Genomic DNA, 18,820 nt, shown 5'->3' on the forward strand with positions numbered 1-18,820 from the left:
CCCCCGGGACCCACTCTCCGCAAATCCTGACAGCCAGAAGACCACCTGCCCGTCGGAGGGGAGGCAACACAATGGATCTGTCTGGAGTCTGAATTGTGGGGAGACAGGCTGTTTTATGATCTGTGTAGTTCACTGAGAATAGAAAACAGCTAGTTGGGCCATCTCTCTCTTCCCTCAGCCTCCATGGCCTCACCTCACTCTGCTAAATCATCTGGCCCTAAATTTATATTTTTAAAAGGTCAACTATAGTGTCAACACACACACACACACACACACACACGGAGGAGAGGGCTATCAATGGCCATTATTATTATTATTATTATTATTATTATTATTATTATTATTTTATTTATACCCCGCCCTTCCCAGTTCAAAAACCGGGCTCAGGGCAGCTAACAACAAATTTAAAACACTTTAAAACACTTAATTATAAAATCAGCATAAAATACAGTATAAAAACATGAATAACAATAAAATTCAAAAATCAGTTAGATAATCCCCAGGGCTAGCTGGCTGAATTGGTCCTACTTGGGCCAGCGAGGAGACCAGGAGAGAATTAGCTGTGGGATCCCAGAGCGGGGAATCTTCATAAAAGGGGAGAGGGAGGGAAGGAAGGGAAATAGAAGAACAGGCTGAATTCAAATTAAAGGCCCGGCGGAATAGCTCTGTCTTACAGGCCCGGCGGAAGGAGGTTAAATCCTGCAGGGCCCTGATCTCCTGGGACAGAGCATTCCACCAGGTCGGAGCCACCACTGAGAAGGCCCTGGTCCTGGTGGAGGATAGTCTGACTTCCTTAGGGCCCGGGACCTCTAAACTATGGTTATTCATGGACCTCAAGGTCCTCTGCGGGGAAGACCAGGAGAGGCGGTCCCGTAGGTATGAGGGTCCTAGGCCGTGAAGGGCTTTAAGGGTCGAGACCAGCACCTTGAACCTGACCCTGTACTCCACCGGGAGCCAGTGCAACTGGTAAAGCACTGGGTGAATCTGCTCCCATGGCAGGGACCCCGTCTTACCCCACCCATCTGACTGGGTTGCCCCAGCCACTCTGGCAGCTTCCAACACATATAACCAATACCCTTCAAACATGTATAAAAACATAATAAAACATTAAACATTATAAACCTCCCTATCTTGGCTGCCTTCCAATGTCTTCTAAAGGTTGTCTCGTTACTTATCTCCTTGGGTTGCATAACTCCAGACCCTCCAACAATTCTCTGATGAAAATAGGGGCGTCCTAAGGAAAGGTGGGACATTCCAGGAGCAAATCAGAAACTGGGCGGCTTCTGTAAATCCAGGACTGTCCCTGGAAAATGGAGACACTTGGAGGGTCTGTGAATAGCAGCTGCTGGAAACCACAGGAGAGGAGGGTGTCGCTCATGCCTTGCTTTTAGGATTGGGGCCCTTGGCCAGCCCCCCAGGAGGGCAGGATGCTGGACTGAGTCAGAAGGAGGATAATTCTGACGGCCTTATGACTCATATGTCAGCTTGGTGGAAACTCCATATCCAAGCTGTGGCACTCGGGTCCTCCTAGTGGGATTTATTTAGTTATCCCTCTCTTTTTTTTTTGCCAGATCATTTTTATTTTCCAAATATTTACCAAATCATTCAAACAAATTTAATACGAATTTCCCCCCCAAAAAATTTCCTGCACTCCGTTCTTGATGCTTCCAAAGTTCTCTCTTGTTGCTGCATTATTTCTAATTCACATTCCGTTCCTTACAATTAACCTTATATTACAATAAGCTTTTTGTGTGTTTTTAAACTTATCCTTAGCCATTAGCTATCCACTTTCCAATTCTTGCATGTACAACATTTTAACATTTGCAATATCTGTAAGTGAGGTTAATCAACAAATTATCAGTCCATGATAATAATTATTATTTCTAAGTTAAGTTCCTTTCCTTCATTCTGCATGTATGGAAATCTAATAGTTGACATTCACTAGATGTTTCCCCTTTTCTTCTTATAATAGTCTGCTCTCTCCAGAAAACTTCCTGTCCACTGTGCTTTAATTTCCAGACTATAAGGTACAGGTAAAGGGACCCCTGACCATTAGGCCCAGTCGCAGATGACTCGGGTTGTGGCGCTCATCTCGCTTTATTGGCCGAGGGAGCCGGCGTACAGCTTCTGGGTCATGTGGCCAGCAGGACTAAGCCGCTTCTGGCAAACCAGAGCAGCGCACGGAAACGCCGTTTACCTTCCCGCTGGAGCGGTACCTATTTATCTACTTGCACTTTGACATGCTTTTGAACTGTTAGGTTGGCAGGAGCCGGGACTGAGCAACGGGAGCTCACCCCGTCATTGCGGGGATTCGAACCACCAACCTTCTGATCGGCAAGTCCTAGGCTCTGTGGTTTAACTCACAGCGCCACCTGCGTCCCACTTCCAGACCATGGATCCCCTCAATTATTTAGCTATCCTTAGGAACATTGGAATCTGGCACATGCTGTTTGGTGTTGCCCACACTGGCTGGCAGCAGCACTCCAGGGTTTCAGGCAGGCCTCTCTCCCAGCCTTGCCTGGAGATGCTGCCAGGGATTTGAACCCAAGACCTCCTGCATGCAGAGCAGGCACTCTCCCAGAGCTCCTTGGCTCTTTCCATCCTCTCCCACCAAGAACCTTGTGAGGTTAAGCTGAGAGATCTAGTGACTGGCCCCAAGGTCCCCCAGTGAGATTGGTGGCTGAGTGGCGAATTCGAACTCAGGTCTCTCCCAAGTCCTAGTCATAGTTGCAGTGTGTGGGGAGGGGGAGGTACAACACTGCATGTATCCAACAAAGTTCTACTCAGAGTAGACACGTTAAAGTTACCCGACCCAAGTTTCCAATGGGCCACCTCTGAGCGGGACTATAGAAAGAAAAACAAGAGGAGTTTTCCTTGTTCATTTATTTCATTTAAGAATAATAATGACTGCATTCCTGTTCAATAATTTCACACACACACAAGTTTTTAAAAGCTGCATTATGTGTAAAAACAATTTTAAGAACAGAAAAACCCTAATTGCAATTACATACAAAACATTTTTTTAAAAAGCAGGTTATGTATAAAATCCATTTTCTAATGGTTAGCTTTTTTATCACTATGAATTATCATTATTATTTTAAAAAACTATTGTGTTACATACTGTAGTGTTAACAGGTTTATATTTTAAAATCAAGATTTAACTTTTTATATATACAGTGGTACCTCAGTTTGCGAACATAATCTGGTTCCAGAAGACCGTTTGAGTTCTGAAACGTTCGAAAATTGAGGCACAAAGGGCAGTCTGCGCATTTAACAGAGAATTTTTTAAAAAAAACCTCAGCAGAAGCCCTTTACTTCCAAGGCATGCTCAAAAACGGAAGCATTTACTTCCGAGGTTTTGGCATTTGAAAACAGAAACATTCGACTTCCAAGACATTCAAAAACCGAGGTACCACTGTATAGATAACTCTATTTTTATGCACCCACCAGTCTTGAGATATCTCTATCATCTATCTATCTATCTATATCATCTATCATCTATCTATCTATCTATCTATCTATCTATCTATCTTTCTCATACCCTCCAACATTTCTCAGATGGGAAACCTTATTCTACATCAGGAAGCTTCTCCTGCAAACATAGACCTCATGGACACATCAGCATTGGTCACCTTGAGCCAACTCCAACCTCTCTGCTGAACCTGCCTCACAGGGTTGTTGTGAAGGGAAAATGTGTGAAGGAAGGGATTGTGTGCAACACCTTCCACAGATAAATGGCAGGAAATAGGATTTGAGCTCTCCTTGAGGAAATAATAATAATAATAATAGTAGTAGTAGTAGTAGTAGTAGTAGTAGAAGAAGAAGGAGGAGGAGGAGGAGGAGGAGGAGGAGGAGGAGGAGAAACTGAGAATGATCAGCAACATGCTGGGACGCAGGTGGCGCTGTGGGTTAAAGCCTCAGCACCTAGGACTTGCCGATCGAAAGGTCGGCGGTTCGAATCCCTGTGGCGGGGTGCGCTCCTGCTGCTCGGTCCCAGCGCCTGCCAACCTAGCAGTTCGAAAGCACCTCCAGGTGCAAGTAGATAAATAGGGACCGCTTACCAGCGGGAAGGTAAACGGCGTTTCCGTGTGCGGTTCTGGCTCGCCAGATGCAGCTTTGTCACACTGGCCACGTGACCCGGAAGTGTCTCCGGACAGCGCTGGCCCCTGGCCTCTTAAGTGAGATGGGCGCACAACCCCAGAGTCTGTCAAGACTGGCCTGTATGGGCAGGGGTACCTTTACCTTTACCTTTAGCAACATGCTAGAGGGAAAATCCTATTAAACTCAGTGGGACTTAGTTCTGAGTGAAAATGCTTAGGATCGCAGTGTAAGGCAGCCCAGTCTTGACCAAGTTACCTGGGAGTAAGCTCAGCTGAATACAATGGTGCTTACTTCTGAGTAGACAGGGCAAGGCTCCATTTGCAATAAAGGAATCAACACTCCCCACATTTCCTAAGATATGGCTGGCTGCGGAAGCATTGCAATTATAGTGGTACCTTGCCTCTCAAACTTAATCTGTTCCAGAAGTCTGTTCCAAACCAAAGCGTTCCAAAACCAAGGCACACTTTCCTATAGAAAGTAATGCAAAATGGATTAATCTGTTCCAGACTTTTAAAAACAACCCCCAAAGAGATTTAACATGAATTTTACTATCTAACAAGACCATTGATCCGTAAAATGAAAGCAATAAACAATGTACTGCAGTCATACAATCAGTAGCTGAACTGGGTTCCACACAGTCTCAAAAACAAAACAAAAAAGCAACAAAAACGCAAAATAAATAGTAAAAACAGACAGACTTCAGTGTCAAACTCAAAATGGAAGTGTAACACTCAAAACGGAGCACGTTCGGCTTCCGAAAAATGTTCCCAAAACAGAACACTTACTTCCAGGTTTGCAATATTTGGGTTCCAAGTTGTCTGAGTGCCAAGGCGTTTGAGAGCCAAGGTACCACTGTAAAGAATTTAAAGTGGATTGGTGACATTTTCTTCCAAAAATATAGGAAGGGCTTCGTATGCCAGCTTCACCGTTTCCTTCATTTAGCTCAGTGATTTCATTTTCTGTATAAACAGGACTCTCTTTCTGCACCTACACACAAACCACTTTTAATTGTTCTCCATGGAGGAAAAGGGAAACCGGGACAATCCAGGATCAAATCAGAAACCGGGATGGCTTCTGTAATTCGGGGACTGTCCCTGGAAAATTGGGGCACTTGGAGGGTCTGCTCTCTGTCTGTCTATCTTCCCCCCTGTATTTCATAGAACGATAGAATTGTGGAGCTGGAAAGACCCCAAGGGTCATCCAGTCCAAGCCCAGGAAGGAAGGAATATTTGCCATGTTCCGGAGTGAGTGGCAATGGGCCCGAGCTTTCCCTGCGCAGAAGGAGTACCGGCTGACTGGGGTGGGGGAGAAGTAACAGAAAACAGGGAGGGCGGGGGATGCAGTGGAGTAGCCTGCCAGAGGGCAGGGGCTGGCTGGTCGGCGGGAGGGCCCAACATTCTGCGGAAGCCTCGCTTTTGTCGCTATGTTCTTGGCACACTGTGGCGAGGGATGACCCCAATGAGAGGGATGAGTCTGCCAAGGACTCGGAAGTATGTCAGTTGGCACTTGAAAAGGCAGTGGGGGGGGTCATTTGGCATTTCGCTGGGTCCATTTTCCTACGTCCTTTGGAGGGTTGCTTTGTCACCAGCTTCCTCCGTGCCACAATGGAGGGCCGCCCGTGCCCGCTCTCCCGGTGCCAAGGCGAGGCAGCTGGATCGAAGGCCATTTCTGTTCAGTTTTGACTCCACCAGGCACTGAATGGGCTTGCCTGGCTTGGGCGGATATTGAGAGTCCAGTTCAGATCTGCCAGTCCAAGTTCTTTTTTAAACTTCTTTGTTCAGGGGCTAAACAGTCTCCCGGTTTGCGAAGTGGGGCACTTTCAGGAAAAAGTCTTCGAAGGCAGGCAGAGGGGGGCAGCCTGAACAGAGAAAGGCTTGTGTGAGCGTGAATGGTGTTGGGCGAGAGAAGGGGAATTCATTATCTTTAGAATAAATTTAGGTGCAGGAAAAGGGACCCCCACAAAAAAGTAGGGAAATGGTCAAGGGGACGGAGCGACTCCCCAATGAAGGAACCTTGCAAAGTTTGGGGGCTTTCTTAAGTTTAGAGAAAAGGCTAGTTTAAGGGAGGGTATAAAATGATGCGTGGAATGGAGAAAGTGGATTGAGAGAAGATTTCCTCATGCATTCATATAACACCACAACTTGTGGGCATCTGTGAATTGGTCTCACCTATTACTGTATTATTATTTCAATTTATATACCATCCTTGATCAGAAGATCCCAGAGCAGTGTACAACATTAAAAACACATTACAGAACATCAGTGATAAAAACATAAGAAAAACATAAGAAAAAGCAAACTGGCAGACAGTCTAATGATAAAATTGTCATCATAATAACTGTCCTCTGCAGTCGGTGGCCACCACAAAATCTTGTGGGAGCAAATTCTGTGTTTTTACTTTGCACTGTGGGGGAAGTCCTTCCTTCTGTCGGTCCTGAAACTACCAGCGTAATTTCTCTTGCGAAAATATCAGGCTCGCAGCTTAAAAGGACACGGCACACGAGGAAAGGAGGAAGAGCTGGGAGGAAGAAACAGCAAGCTCAAACTATTCCATGATTTTGTGTCATTCCATTTTAAAGCTGCCGGATTTAGAGGTCATTACTGGCAGCCCTTGAGGAGCTGGATCAACTCCCCGATGAGAAAAAGTGGCAATGTCTGGGGCTTTTAAATTAGGGGGAAGGCATGTTTCAGATGAGAAATGCATGAGCTGTATAAAATTAAGTGTGCCAGGGAGAAAGAGGATAGAGAAAATATTTTCTCCCTCTCTCATATAACACCAGATCTCCTAGAACAGAATCATAGAATCATGTGCTGATATATTTCCTCACCTTTATTTGCAAGGTTTCTTCCTGAAGGGAGTGAAGGAAAGCAGTTATTATTTAATTTATATTTGCATTTTTCTATAAAAAGCAAGCAATGGATAAAGTTTTCTGATCTCACAACATCCTTGATTAAAGCAACAACATTTCATATTGCAGAACAGAGAAACAGCAGTCCTCTGCCTCCAGGAGCCTACAGTCTGGAGAAAGAAAGATAATTTTTCTTTTTTGCAGAGTGGGATGTTAACAGAGTGAGTGGAGAGAAAGACACTGCAGGGAATGGGAATGATAATGGTGCCTGGAGGGGGAGGGGGATAAAAGAGAGTGCTGGACTGTCTCTGAAACTGGAGGCTCAACTTAGCCAACTTGGCTGCATCAAATCATGGACTCGTCTTGGTTTCAGCAGCGGCCAGCCCTTGAGGGGAAGCCCATGCAGTCAGGGCCACAGGGCAGCAAGGCCTCTCGTGGCATTTATCCCCAGGGAGCTGCTGTTTTGAGGTAGACTGTGCCTGTGTGTGGATGTTCCCTTAATATCCTGACTTAACAGCAGGTCCATAGGCCTGCCTTTCCTCAGGAGAATGCACCTAATCTCAAAGATCAGAGAATATCCGGACATAAGAAGCTTCCATCTCAACTGGGGTGTTTTCATTTCTTTTGCCTGCAAAGCAGGTCTCCTACCGCTAAACGATGGTTCTTCCCTTTAAAACAAAGCAAGGTGCTGCTCCTCATGACTCCGGTTTAAACAGGAGTTCAGGAAGTGGCTTAACCCAGAGTTGGACCATTTAGCTGAAGACTGTCAAGACTGAGAAGCACCTGTGGCTCTCTGCATCTTGCTTGATTCTGGCTTCCATTGTCCCTGACCATTGGTCATGCTGGCTACTGGGTGTTGCAAACCAAAACACCTCAAGGGCTTTGTACCAAACTGTGAAATGAACATTCTTCCACACCAGAAGCCTTAACTTGGCTGTAGTTGTGAGCTTCAGGACAGGCACTCTGCACATGCCCTAGAGATGAACAATGTTATTTTCCATCCATGCATGCCATACTAAACGAGATGTACTAGAATGACATTGGGCTATTTTAAATCATTTTGGCTGTGCTCTTTATTTCATGTAGCTTTTATCGAGATGAGCAACTCATTCAGAACCATGAGGCCTAGCAGTTAGCTTTCCAGGGATTATCGCAGCTGTACAGCATCAAGCCTGGGTTGAAATCCCCAGCAGGACCGAGGGAACCTCCCTGTCCGAAACCCTGGCGAGTCGCTGCCAGTCAGTGCAGAAAATACGGAGATTGAGAAACTGTTGATTCCTGCATTGCAGGGGGTTGGACTAGATGACTCTGGGATCCCTCCAACTCTACGATTCTCTGATTCTGTGCAGCAGCCAAGCTGGGTTTTCCCAAGGAAACAGATTGCTTCTCAGAGGATGGACCGAGGCACTGAATGCTAAAGAGCTAAGTAGAGCCTCCATGTTCCGGGGCAGCCTACCACCAAATGCCAGGCATGTAGTCCTGTCCTGGGAAGGAGAGCTGCAGCTTCATGCCAGAGCCCCTGTTTGACATGCAGGTTCAGTCCCTGAGGCCGCCTCCAGGGAAGGAGTGGGAGAGTCCCCTGCCTGGCTCAGCTTCCTGTTGAGACCAGATTTCCAGGTCCCCTGGCTTCACATTCAGAACTGAGGGTCAGAGGTCAGTCTTGTATTGCCATGGGTTGGACTAGATCAGGGGTCTGCAACCCGCGGCTACGGAGCCGCATGTGGCTCTTTTACACCTTTGCCGCGGCTCCAGGGCGGATACTAGCGAGGGGAGGAGGCGCATTGTGCGCCCTGACACTCCCCACTGTGACGGGCGCTGTACTGGCTGTGATGTCGCATGGGGGCGGTGTGTGCGTTAGTCATGCACTGTCCCGACGTCACCTTCCCACCCGCTGTCAGATCGCGGCTCTGGAGATATATTTGTTTTAAATGTCGCAATGGTTTTGCGGCTCCCAGTTTTTTTTCTTCTTCGGAAATGGGTCCAAGTGGCTCTTTTTGTCTTAAAGGTTGCAGACCCCTGAACTAGATGATCCATGGGCGTCCGGTCCAACGCTACAATTCTGGGTGCCACATTCTGTACAGTATCTTGATGGACAGGAGACAAGGCACACTCTCAAATTTCTGTTGTGGCCTGCCTCTTTCTGTACGATGCTTTGGGGTGGTCTTTGGCTAAGGAGTTGGGCAACTTCTAAATAAAGTTCTTGCACGCTTTTGTTCTGGGTCGCCTCACCTCCTTACAACGTGAGGGGGGAGAGTCCTGCTACAACAGGAGAAAACAATCTTCCTTGTTTCCTCAACTGGCTCCTGTCTCTACTCATTCTTCCCAGAATGATAACGGACTTAGAGTGCGCTGCCATCCCTTGATGGGGAGTTGGGCTGTAAAAGCCAACTCCATTTTTTCTTATAAGAGATTACTTTCTTTTTAAAAAAGGCTCTAGTCCTCATGCCTGCAGCAACAGGCTCCAAAACATGTGGACAGATCGTATTGTGTTTTAATTTGTTCTTACTGTATTCTTCGTGCACCAGCAAAGAGGTGGGCCCAATCTCCTCAGAGACCGAAAGCAGTCTACTCTCAGCTGGCACTGAATTTCCAGGGATTGGGGCCACCTTGCCTGATTCTTTTCAATGCACAGGCTCCTTCTGCATGCTGGGTCGATATAATAATAATAATAATAATAATAATAATAATAATAATAATAATACTTTATTATATGCACCCATCTGACTGGGTTCCCACTCTGGGCAGCTTCCAACAAATTAAACACATTAAGCACAGTAAAACATCAAACACTGAAACCTTCCCCATTCAGGGCTGCCATCAGATATCTTCTAAAAGTTGTATAGTTGTTTATCTCCTTGAAATCTGATGAGAGGGCGTTCCACAGGGTGGGCGCCACCACCAAGAAGGCCCTCTGCCTGGTTCCCTCTAACCTCACTTCTTGCAGTGAGAGAACCACCAGAAGGCCCTCAGTGCTGGATCTCAGTGTCCAGGCTGAACGATGGGGGTGGAGACGCTCCTTCAGTTTTCAAGGCTGAGGCTGTTTAGGGCTCAGCACCAGCTCAGAAACGTACTGGGAGCCAGTGAAGATACTTTAAGACTGGAGTTATATGGTCCCAGTCCCCAGTTCTGGATTAGTTGTACTTTCCTGGTCACCTTCAAAGGTAGCCCCACAGAGAGCTCATTGCAGTAGTCCAAGCGGGAGATAACCAGAGCATGGACCACCCTAGCGAGACAGGGTGCAGGCAGGGAGGGTCTCAGATGGAGCTGGTAGGCAGCGGTGAGTCCAGAATAAATCCCAGGCTGCACACCTGGTCCTTTAGGTCCCCCCCACCTGCATGCCCCCTGTCCCCCAGAAACAGCACTCCTTGGGATTCAGCCTCTATCCATTGACTGCCATCCCACCCAATATGCTCTAGACTGGAGGGAGCAAATTTTCCAGGTTCTGTACCTTCACTGCATCCTGACCCCACCGCCATATGGCTCTTCGGAAACCTCCAGCCCCCTTCCCCAATATCCCTCTGCTCGAACTTTCATCTTGACCTTGCCAGCAACCTAGCCAGACGCCGAAAGAGGGGTTTGGTGTGTCTCTGTGAGAGTCCACAGCCGAGTTTTATTTCTGGGCCACTGAGACACCGTTTTTGTTTCTCCCTGTTTTTCAGTATGGTTTTTGTGGGGGCAGGGGGGGTGTTCGCCCCTGCCTCCCCCCATCTTTTATCCCCACAGCAACAAAAGGCGGTGGGGTAGTGGGGGGATGGGACGGACGGCGAGGTGTGTGTTTTTTTAAAGCAAATTGACGGTGAAATTAGTGTCAGGGCTGTCTCTGTGCACTAAACAAACGCCCCTCCAAAGGGAGGACGCGGGTTGTGTATATATTAGCGTGGGGGGGGGGGTTGACCCTGGCAGGGCCCTGCGCCCGAGCGTGGGAAAATTGGACGAGCCCCTTTCACAGCTGTTCAGGCCTCCAATAGGCGAGGGGGCTGCACCCCCCCTCCTCAGGCTGGCCTCCATTCAGTCTTTCAAGCGAGACACTCTTTTGACGACTCTTTCTCTCCTTCCCAACAAACACAGGCCATTGTTTCCGCCACTAGGGAAGGCTGCAAGGGGGTCTTCCGTAAAGGGGAGGTGTGGGTGTCTCCCCCCCCCCCCAGAAAACCTCCAGACGTCACTCTGCGGGGTGGAGGGAAATGGGGGTTCAGGCAGGAGAATCGTAGAATCATAGAGTTGGCCTGTGCTAAGGGGGGTGGACTAGATGACCCCTGGGGAGCCTTCCGACTCTGCAATTCTAAGCGGCTGAACCAAAATTTAATAATAAACAAAGCATGCATGGGCAAATCCTACATTTCAACCTCAGTTTGCAACTTATAAAGTTCTTGTGAAAGTTCATCAGTGTTTCAATGTGGATTTTCATAGGAACGTCAAATTGTGGAGTTGGGAGGGATCCCTGAGGGTCATCTTGACCAACCCATGCAATGCAGGAATCTTTGGCCCAATGTGGAGCTTGAACCCACCACCCTGCGATTAAGAGAAGAGGGGGTGCAAGAGGGTTCATGAGAGAGAAAAGGAGAGGGCCACGCAGTTTGGTGGAACTGCCTCCAGCGCACGGCTTTCCCCATGAAAGATCCCAGGAACTGTAGTTCCAAGGGTGCCGGGAATTGTAGTATTGTGCAGATATTGCTATACAAGCAGCGAGGGAATCCAGGAGGGTTCTGGGAGAGGGGGAATATCTGTGCCCAGGTGAGGGACAGGGAGACCCACATCCCTCCAGGTGTTCTTCGTTCTCTCTCAACCTAGCCTACCTCACAGGGTTGTTGCGAGGATAAAATGAGGCATGAGAACTCTGTGGACACTGCTTTGTGCTCCTTCCAGCAGAGGGGTCTGCAAACTGTGGTCCGTTGCCTTTGGGTGCTTTTAAGTTCAGAGAAACGGCAAGGCGACATGCTGAAAATTTAGATAACTGCATTGTGTGGAAGAAATGGATAGAGGAAAGTTTCCCCCCATCTCTCATAATGCTACAACCTCTGGGCATCCCATGAAGCTGAAAGTTGGAAGATTCAGGGCAGGTAAAATAATGTCCATGCAGCACAGAGTTGACCTATGGAACTCACTCCCACAGGACCTTTGATATAATCCTGCAAGACAAGCCTTCAAGCTTATTCCATCGGCTAGCTTCAGAACCCCTTTTCGGTCCTGGTGGATTCCGAGTCTTGCAATAGCTTTGCTGGCAATTGCTGTGCACAACCTCTTAACAGCGAACCTCTGCATTCAGGCGCAGTCTACTGGAAAGCAAGCGGCAGAGGAGTGGAGAGTAGTTCCCAGGTGACTCTCCACACTGCTCAGCTGGTTAGAGCATGGTGTTGATATCGCCAAGGTGGCATGTTTAATCCCCGTAAGGGACAGCTGTATTGCAGGGGTAGGACTAGATGACCCTCAGGGTACCTTCCAACTCTATGAATCTATGAAGCGGCATATACCTCCTTGTGTTTGGTGTGTGTGTGTGTTTTCCAGGTGTGCTGTCTGACAAGAAAGAGGCGAACCCAGCATACAGGGTCATGCAGAGATGTGACAGCATCACCTCTGCACCTGGAGTAACTTGAATGTTCCAGTTTAGCTCAGCAGAGACATTTAATCCCTGTAATGAAGCTGCCTTTTAGTGGGCAAGCAAGTCAACTCCCTCTCTGTGGGGGCTGCAGAAGAAGACTCCAATTTTGCATCTCACACCAAACTGGGAGGGGGAGACAGAATCGGGATTCAAGATTACCTTAGAAGATTGGCGAACTGGGCCCAAGCTAGCAAAATGAATTTCAGTAGGAGCAAATGTCTGGTTCTGCACTTAGGCAGGAAGAACAAGATGCACAAATATGGGATGGGGGACACCTGGCTTGCTAGCAGCGCATGTGAAAAGGACCGAGGGGTCTTGGTGGACCACAAGCTGAACATGAGTCCACAGGGCGATGCAGCAGCAACAAAGGCGAATGCTACTCTAGGCTGCATCAACAGAAGTCAAGTGTCCTGGTCAAGGGAAGCAAAAGCACTGCTCTCTTCTGCCTTGGGCAGACCACTGAGTGCCACAATTTAGGAAGGATGCTAACAAGCTGGAAGGTGTACATACCCTCCAGCATTTCTCAGATGAAAATAGAAATGTCCTAAGGAAAAGCGGGACATTCCAGGTCAAATCATAAACCAGGTCAGATTCTGTAAATCTGGGACTGTCCTTGGAAAATAGGGGCACTTGGAGGGTCTGCGATATATCATCTTGTAATAGTTTTCTTTTAAGCCATAATGTGCTGTGAAGATAACTCTTATAAATATTCATAGTTTGCTATGTCGCTTGCAAGAGAGACAGTGTGGGGTAGTGGTTAGAGTGTCTTACTAATCCTGGGAGACCAGGGTTCAAATCCTCCACTTGGCCGTGAAGCTCACTGGGTGACCTTGTGGCCAGTTACTGCCACGCTGGCGCTCGCCTTCTCCTCCTGGTCCAGTCGTTCTGTTTCCAATTTATTATTTTTATTATTTTAAAAAATAATGCTTCCCACACTCTTCTTCCATTCCACCCGCCCCCAAAATTGCAACCAATGTACATCAGCCACAACATATTTTTTGCATCAGCACCCTGCTCCCAGATTCAGATGCAGTGGTTGTTAAACCTGTCATCCAGTGGCAAGAAGAGAAAAAGCTGGTACAAAAACTGAAGTTGATCTGTGTTTAAAAGAGAGGAAACTTAACAAAACATACTGGTTATTTCAATACGGCCTAACTGGGAGTGCCAACTCCTTTCTTGAGTGAGGCTCCTCTGCCTTTAACAGCTTTGCAAAAACGGAAAAATCAACAGGTGCATTTTATCATGGCGCTGCAATAACAGGCGCTGCACCTGTTGAATTTCTATGTGCAGCTATTAAATGTGCAAAACCCTCTTGGGATGATGCTGGAGGAAACAGGAAACAGGAAACCAAGCCTGATGAGGGACGGTTGAAGGAGCTGGGGATGTTTAGCCTGGAAAAGAGTGAGAGGAGATAGGAGAGCCATCTCCAAATATCTCAAGGGCTGTCACATGGAATAGGGAGCCAGCTTGTTTTCTCCTGCTCTGGAGGGGAGGACTTGAACCCATGGCTTCAAGTTACAAGAAAGGAGATTCCGACTAAACATCAGGAAGAACTTTCTGACAGTGAGAGCTGTTCGACAGTGGAACACTCTCCCTCAGGAGCTTGTGACTCTCCTTCCTTGGAGGTTTCTAAGCAGAGGTTGGATGGCCATCTGCCATGGATGCTTCAGCTGAGATTCCTGCAGGGGGTTGGACTAGATGACCCCTGGGGATCTCTTCCAACTCAACAACTCTATGATTCTATGAGTCTTGCTTATAGGAAAGGCGGTTGCAATCCTAGTGGTCTTATGAAATCCCCAAATCCATAAATCCTAGTGGGGTTACTTTCAGAGAACTTCTGAAGAGCTGTTGTCGGGAAACACAGGTGGGGGCAGCTGCTGTGCTCGGATCCAGTTTTAGGGGTTCCCACTGGGGCACAGTGAGGGCATCATGTTGAACATGTGGGCAGGATGGCGACTAAGATGAAAACGGGTCTGGAAACGGAGTCCTCTGGGAAAAGCTTGAGGGAGGTGTGTGTTGCTGCAAGCTTAGTCTGCATGATGCCCAAGTCTCTTTCGCATTACTGGTGTCCTGGATCCAGCAAGGGTTAAATGCTTGGAGGATAATAGCCAGGGCATTTGTAGAACTGGAAGGGACCCTAAGTGTCATCTAGTCCAACCCCCTGCAATGTAGGAACCGGAGGCTTAATCATTGGCTCCCAGTACGTTTCTGAGCACAGTTCAAAGTGTTGGTGCTGACCTTTACAGCCCTGAACAGCCTTGGCCCAGAATACCTGAAGGAGAGTCTCCACCCCCTTCGTTCTGCCCGGACACTGAGGTCCAGCTCTGAGGGCCTCCTGGCAGTTCCCTCCCTGAGAGAAGTGAGGTTACAGGGAAGCAGACTGAGGGCCTTCTCGGTGGTGGCACCTGCCCTGTGGAACGCCCTTCCATCAGATGTCAACTACCTGACATTTAGAAGACATCTGAAGGCAGCCCTGTTCAGGGAAGTTTTTAAGGTGTGACATTTTAATGTATTTTTAATCTTTGTTGGAAGCTGCCCAGAGTGGCTGGGGAAACCCAGCCAGATGGGCGGGGTACAAATAATAAATTATTATTATTATTATTATTATTATTATTATTATTATTATCAGAGGCTGGGTGGCCACCTACCAGGGATTCTTCTCCTGAGATTCCTGCATTGCAGAGGGCTGGACTAGATGACCCTTGGGGTCCCCTCCCAATGCTGCAATTCTATGACTCTGTGACTAGATGGGTCCCCGTCCGTCTGGTCCAGCCGGCTCTGCTGATGTCCTTCCATTTGGTTTCCAGCCAAATGGACTCCCCCGCTGGTTTTACAGACTCCCATCATTTAAACAGACTCTCTTTATTGGCCCTGGAACTGTGTTGCAAAAGGCAGCCTTTCTGCCAACACTGCAGGGCAGCTGATCATGCCGTAAACTATTTGACCTCCATCAAAGAAGGGATCCTGTTCTCCCATTGGCCCAACGCAGCAAGAAAGGGCTCTTCCACCCTTCCTTTTTCGCTGCCTTTTTAGGGACAGGTCTGTCTCCAAGCAATATTTCCCTTTTAAAAAATTAACTTTTATTTATAAATTTTCCAATAGTTTTTTTTAAAAAAAAATCTATAAATTTTTTCCAATCCTCCTTGAAGGCTCTCTCATCTTGTTCTCTAGTTTTACTGGTTAAACTTGCTAGTTCAACGTACTCCATCGTTTTCAACTGCCACACCTCTGTCGTGGGTTCTGCATCTTCCCATCATTTTGGGGCATATAATATTCTCGCAATGTTTCCTTTTTCTTCTGCCTCTTTCCCCAGGAAAACCCACAATTTAGCCCTGAATTACAGCAAGTGGCAATGGGCTTTTCTGCACACTGACATTGGCTCTGATTCAATACTGGAATGCAAGCTTTCCCAGAGAAAGGTTGGGGAGCCCAGATATTTACCTAGGAAGCAGGTGGGAAAGCCAAGGGTGAATCCCCCCAAAAGTGGAATTCTGAGGCATTTGCCACCCCCATCAGCAGAGGGAGAGCATGGCCTGTGGGGCTAGTAGCCATCTGTGGCCTCCTCCCCAAATCCGCCTGATCCTCTTTTAAAGCCATCCAGGTTAGTGGCCACTACATCTTGTGGCAAGGAGTCCCACAGTTCAGCTCTGCACTGTGTGGAAAAGTCCTTTCTTTCATCTGTCATGAATCCTTCAGCAATCAGCTTCTTTGGATATACTGTAAAAACAAATTTAAAAGTTGTGTCTTTGTTTCTCAGTTTGATCCTTTTACATGGTTTTGTACACATTGTGGTATTTTCTGTGACTGGATTTTTATTGATCATAGTTTAGTAGTTATTTATTGTAATTGTTAAGAATGAATTTCTGTTTAATTTTTTATTTTCTGATGTTTTGAGAGTTAATTTTAGTGTGTGCTATTATATTTTAATAGATTATTTAATATTATGTTATTTGATATAAGTGGTTCCATTTTAAAGTTGTCTTATTACAACTTTCAGTGTAATAAGAGCCAGTGTGGTGTAGTGGTTAAGAGCGGTGGACTCGTAATCTGGTGAACTGGGTTCGCGTCTCCGCTCCTCCACATGCAGCTGCTGGGTGACCTTGGGCCAGTCACACTTCTTTGAAGTCTCTCAGCCCCACTCACCTCACAGAGTGTTTGTTGTGGGGCAGGAAGGGAAAGGAGAATGTGAGCCGCTTTGAGACTCCTTAGTAGTGATAAAGCAGGATATCAAATCCAAACTCTTCTTCCTCTTCTTCTTCTTTCAGAATTGTATTATTATATTATTATAAGGCACGTGTTCTTTGTTGCTGTAAACTGCCTTGCTTGTAGTAATATAGAAAGGCAGAATAGATAAAAGTGAAATGATAATGAAATGAAAATATCAGTTGGTTCAATTGTTGCTGTGAGAGAGGGAGAAGAATTTACCCATCTGCTTTCTCCAGAAATCTTGCATTGACTCAGTGTTGCCCGGTTGCCCCGCAAGCCAATGAAGAATGGCTGCTCATGGAATAGGGAGCCCCCTCCATCTAATCTCCCCGCAAACAGATGAGGAAAGGGGCATCGTCCTGATGGCTGAGATGTAGATATGGACCTGGTGCAGCAATGGCTCACTAACACAATTTGTGCACCCAGGGCAGGTTTGTGGTCCTCATCTTCCAAGTCCCCATCGCTTTGCCTCCCCCTTCTCTCCCCCCCAGCCCCTGAAGCCTGGTCCTCTTAGGACTGCTGTTTCTGCAGCTCCAAGGCTCCTCTTGCCTTCCTCAAATTCCCTCTTTCTCACTTGGCATCCCTGGTCAAGCCCCTTCCTCCGTTCTGACCGCTCAGCCTCCCCTCGCTAGCAGGGCTGCTGCCCAATTTTCTGCTCTGAGTTCTACGCTTTTGCTTATTCACTGTCAGATGCTTTGAAATCTTTACATATATACTCCAGATTCCAAATTTATTCCACATTTCTCTTTAAACTTTGACTTCCCGCCTTTCCCATCCCATTTACACATTGCATTCTAATAAACATTTCACCTAAGACACAGAATCATAGAATCGTAGAGTCAGAAGGGACCCTGATGGTCCAACCCCCCGCAATGCAGGAATCTCAGCTAAAACATCCATGACATCTTCTATTTCCTATATTATCAATCTTCTGCTGCTGCTCATATTTCAAAACCCGCTCACGATTTCATCTGATTATGATTTTTTTCATATTATGAGATCTGGGGAAACCCAGATGGGCAGGGTACAATTGTTCATGTTGTTGTTGTTATTTTATTTATATCCCACCCATCTGACTGGGTTGCCCCAGCCACTCTGGGCGACTACGTTCCCTCATTATGTTTACATTTCCAGGATTTGTTTGATACCATCAACAGGGATTGCTTCTCAGAGGATGAGTGGAGGCATCCGTTGCTGAGAGTTAAGTAGAGCTTCCGTGTTCAGGGGCAGTCTACCACCAAATGCCAGGCATGTGGTCCTGTCCTGGGAAAGAGAGCCGCAGCTTCATGGCAGAGCTCTTGTTTCACATGCAGGTCCAGTCCCTGAGGGCATCTCCAGGAAAGGACTGGGAGAGTCCCCTGCTTGAAGCCTTGGGCAGCTGCTGCCAGTCAGCGCAGGCAGCCCTGAGCTCAGTGGAGCACAGCCAGTCCTGAGCTTCCTATTGGCATCAGCCTTCCAGCACACCTGGTTTCGCATTCAGGGCTGAGGGCCAGCTAGGTGGACTAATGGTCTAACTCTGAATTAGGGAGGTCGGTATGATTTTGGCTTGAAACTCCGGTGAAATTATTTGGGGGTCCCTGGAGAGGCTTCCAAGCAGACATGATGGCTCTGTAGGGGGAGGATTCCCCCTCTATTCTGCCTTGCTCAGACCACGTATGAAGTCCTGCATCCAGTTCTGGGCACCACAGTTTGAGAAGGATGTTGACAAGCTGGAAGGTGTGCAGAGGAGGGAGGCCAAGATGATCAAGGGTCTGGAAACCAGGCCTTATGAAGAACAGTTGAGGGAGCTGGAGAAGAGGAGACTAAGAGGAGATAGGAGAGCCATCTTCAAATATCTCAAGGGCTGTCACAGGGAAAATGGAGCAAGCTGGTTTCCTCCTGCTCTGGAGGGGAGGACTCGAACCCATAGCTTCAAGTTGCAAGAAAGGAGATTCTGACTAAACATCAGGAAGAACTCCCTTCGGAGGTGACAGACTCTCCTTCCTTGGAATTTTGAAGCAAAGGTGACCACCTGTCGGAGATGATTTGGATGTGATTCCTGCATTGCAGGGGGTTGGACTGGATGA

General features: G+C 47.4%; 1 long non-coding RNA gene across 5 annotated transcripts in view; it reads left to right on the forward strand.

The window, feature by feature from the left end:
- Positions 1-18,820, forward strand: part of LOC310835881 — a 53,397-nt gene that overhangs the window by 24,196 nt on the left and 10,381 nt on the right. Inside the window, exon 1 of one of the 5 annotated variants that reach the window (XR_014559760.1) lies at positions 17,663-18,720. The exons of the other annotated variants lie outside the window; for them this stretch is intronic. This is a non-coding gene — a long non-coding RNA (uncharacterized lncRNA). Of the gene's footprint in view, positions 1-17,662; positions 18,721-18,820 lie in introns of those variants that run through there. 5 annotated transcript variants of the gene reach the window in all.

Source organism: Podarcis gaigeae (assembly GCF_964106915.1).
Source record: "Podarcis gaigeae genome assembly, chromosome: 18".
In the NCBI taxonomy this organism is placed as follows: Eukaryota; Metazoa; Chordata; class Lepidosauria; order Squamata; family Lacertidae; genus Podarcis; species Podarcis gaigeae.